We start from the raw sequence: 3,799 nt of genomic DNA on the forward strand, positions 1-3,799 counted from the left end.
TCACAGCACATCCGTAGCTCATTCAAATCCTTCTTTCGCTGGAATAATACTGGAGCTCCATATGGGGACCTTGAAGGTCTAATGAAACCTGCCTCAGTTAACTCCTTTAACTGGCGTTTCAATTCCTCCAACTCAGGCCCTGACAAACGATAAGGTGCTTTAGCCGGGGGTTGCTTTCCTGGCTCAAGCTCAATGCTATGGTCCACTGCACGCCTTGGTGGAAGCTTCTTCGGTAGCTCATCAGGCATCAAATCCGCATATTCGGTCAACACCTCAGATATCTCAGCTGGAACAGGCGTCCCCACTCCATCGCCTTCAACATCCTTGAACATCACCGCATATGTTTCCATATTTGAGTCCTTCATGGCCCTCTCCAAACTCAGTGCAGAAACGTGTTGCACCTTGACTTCCGCCCTTTGCCTATGAGTGGGCAAAGTCCAAGTTCGTGTCTGTCCAACCAGCACAACCTCATCATAGAAGGGGACAACAATAGCCTTGTTGCCCTTCAAGAAGTCTTGTCCAAGTATCACATCAAAGTCATTCATCTCCATCACCGTGAAGTCCAACTGACCTTTCCAGTCTTTCATCTGTACAAGTACATCGTGTACCAAACCCGCCACCTTAGCTCTAGAGTTCACTGCCTTGACCTCCATATTCGATGGGGTGATCGTCAGCCCAGCCTCTTTTGCCAACCGTGTCGTCATAAAGTTATGTGTCGCACCCGTGTCCACCAGAGCTTGAATGATCTTGCCATGAACCATCAAGTCCACGAAACCCAGACTATTCATCCATGATTTCTCCATAACCTTATCAGCTTCACCTGTCATGAGCAACCCAGCTCTATCAGGCTTCACCATATTACCTTCGTCACGAGCAACCTTTGCTCTGATACCACCTGTCACGCCCCCAATTCTTTTTTTGTTAAATTGGCCGGGTGCGGCACCGCCTAAGTCATTAAGATGTTCCATCGTTAACAATCTTTACGGACTACGCCTTAACAATTTGTTATCAACATGTAATCATATTATTAATGTGCGAAACTTCATTAACAATAAGAGTAAAATCAACTTGCAAACGATAATAATAAACTCTTTTATTATTTCCCAAGTTTACAACTGAGGAGGACGCCCGCCTGTGCAAGAGCGCACGGCGGTCGTGCCAACTCCAACCGAGGACCAATATACAACATACAACATACAATATGTAACTCTCGCGTCGTTGGGCGGGTGGGTGCACCCGTGCCCGACCCACCGCCAATCCACAACACACGACGAGCTACCGTGTCAACCGATTCTTACTTGAACGCCCGTCTCGGCGGGCACATCCAACCGTGCGTCGTATTACCGCCTGCGCCTCCCTTAACTGCGCATTCTCCTTATGCGAGTGGAGAGAGCGAAGATCGAATGATTCCTTGCCAAATGAACCGTAGGTCTTGCCTTATATATACGCATCATACTTGTACGTTTTATCCTGGCCGACCCACCAAATGTTAACATGGGCGCCCCCTCAAGTCACGTTCTACCACCGTCGACTTGGGTGGGTGTTCACTGCCCATCACCATCGTATAAAACACATCGCAAGTCATATAACCTGCGCGCCTGAGTGCGAAGGCACTCTAACACTTCGTCGTTTTTTCGCTAACCGGAGGAGCGCGCGCCTGCCGCAAGCCGCAGGGCGTTACAACAAGTGTATAAATAACTATATTTTATAAAAATCATTCTAAACACAAACATTTTTTACATAATAATAATATTCTTTTTATCTTACTTACAATAATTTCTATTATTTTTTTTTTCATTACTTTTTTTATCTTAATTATAATAACTTCTACTATGGTTTTTTTTGATGATGATGATGATGATGGTTAACGTCCATTGAGACCAAACTTTGGTCTATTGGACCTAAAGAAACGAATTATTTAGTTTGACTTATGATTTTATTCCTATGCTCAAAAAGCTTGGAGAGAAGCCTCCCGAGCTCTGTAATTTTGACAACGTAAAAGGCTAGGAAGGTCAGTGTTGCAACAAAAATTTTGAAACTGAGATCTAATGTGGTTGTATGCGGGGCCCTCTAAGAGGAAGTGATTTTCATCCTCGATGTTCGTATTCTCACAGAGATGGCAAAACCTTTCCATCCATGGTGTTTTAGGAACTGCCCAATGACCTGTTTCACTATGGAGCTCATGAGAGTTAGTTCTAATCATGGCTATAATAATTTTCTTCTTTGAGCAAGTTAAAACAGAGAGATACTTTTGATCTTCTAGGGTGGGGTTGATGACCTCCTTATAATATCTTAATTTTCTTTTCGCTGTTAAATCTTTCTCACACCACATTTTTTCTTTGAACTTAGAAGTAACAATATTTTTAATGTTATTAATGTTTTGCAATGCAACATTCTCGTTGATCTCCCAATGGTTTAACGAGGCCCTGGTGTCTTTATACCAACCTCGTTTGAGCCTTAGGTGGTTTTGGCTGGAATTTAAAGCTAGCTTATGAAATCTATGGTCTCCTATGTTATTGAGTTTGTGCTTTTACGACAGAAGCCTAGTCATAGCTAGGCTATCGATAGGGGAAAGGCTAACTTCTATAAAGAGAATAAGATAAGGTGTGTTGCTTTTAATTTTGAGGTTATACGTTATAAAACGCTCCTGAATTTGCTCAATCTTTCTCCAGGATTCTCTAGAGATGCTACAACCCCAAACCTCACATCCATATAAGATAATTAGAGTTACTAAAGTTTCAAAGAGGAACTTCTTTGCTCCTGGATTTGCTCAATCTTTCTCCAGGATTCTCTAGAGATGCTACAACCCCAAACTTCACATCCATATAAGATAATCGGAGTTAGTAAAGTTTCAAAGAGGAACTTCTTTCTATCCCACATTACGAGGTTTGCCATTTTACAATTATTTTCAAGACCAAAATAAGCTTTCCATCCTCCATTAATCCTTTTTTCAATGCTATAGTTCGAGTTGAGCTTGTGATGAATATCAATTCCTAGGTAATTGTAAGAAGACACTTCCTCCAAGTTACTATTTTCATACATAAAATTAAAGTAAGGGTCTTAGATTTGATAATCATAACTTCTGATCAGCAAACAAAACAATTGTTTTTCAAAATTTGAAATTTCTCATAATTCTCAATTAGAAATAAATTTATATGATAAAATCCTTTATAAGTTATAGCATCCCATAAAACTCGTTTTTTTCCCTTATTAACTTGCTCCTAACTTTATGTAAAAAGTGTGGGACACTCAGTGTAAGCTACTGATGTGATGTAGCCACGTTCCCACCGAAGAAGCCGGTTCATCATTCCAAACCGGCAGCGAAAAACAGGCGACCAAGACCGGTTTTGGTCGCGAGGATAACGGCGGGTCATCCGTTGTAAGCGGTTTTAGTGCCGTCGTTGTCCGCCACCAGACTCTCGTTAGCGGTATTAAAAGCTGGAGAACGGGAAGGAAGGAAGAAATAGCGCCTCCTGATCCACCAATAAATGCATCTCATTCTTCGTCGTTCTTTATTTTTATCATCGAGGGAAGTTTATTTTCGAAACAGTTGTTAGAACTTTGTTTGGGTGAGAAAACTATTATAATTCGTCAAAGCAACAAATAATGAGCCCTAATTTGATAGCGGCGATATCAATCTAGCTCGTTTCCCTACAGATTTAGTCTGATCGGTACCGATACTGATTTCCCTTTGATTTCCCTTCAGATCTAGTCTCATCAATACTGAAATTTACTAATACGAAAAGTTAAGACGCCGTTATATTTTGGGTATATTGAAAGTAGTTTTCTGATCATAGAT

The sequence above is a fragment of the Pinus tabuliformis genome, chromosome 2_2, assembly GCF_031772625.1.
Source record: "Pinus tabuliformis cultivar Carrire ecotype Pingquan chromosome 2_2, CPIR1, whole genome shotgun sequence".
Classification (NCBI taxonomy): domain Eukaryota; kingdom Viridiplantae; phylum Streptophyta; class Pinopsida; order Pinales; family Pinaceae; genus Pinus; species Pinus tabuliformis.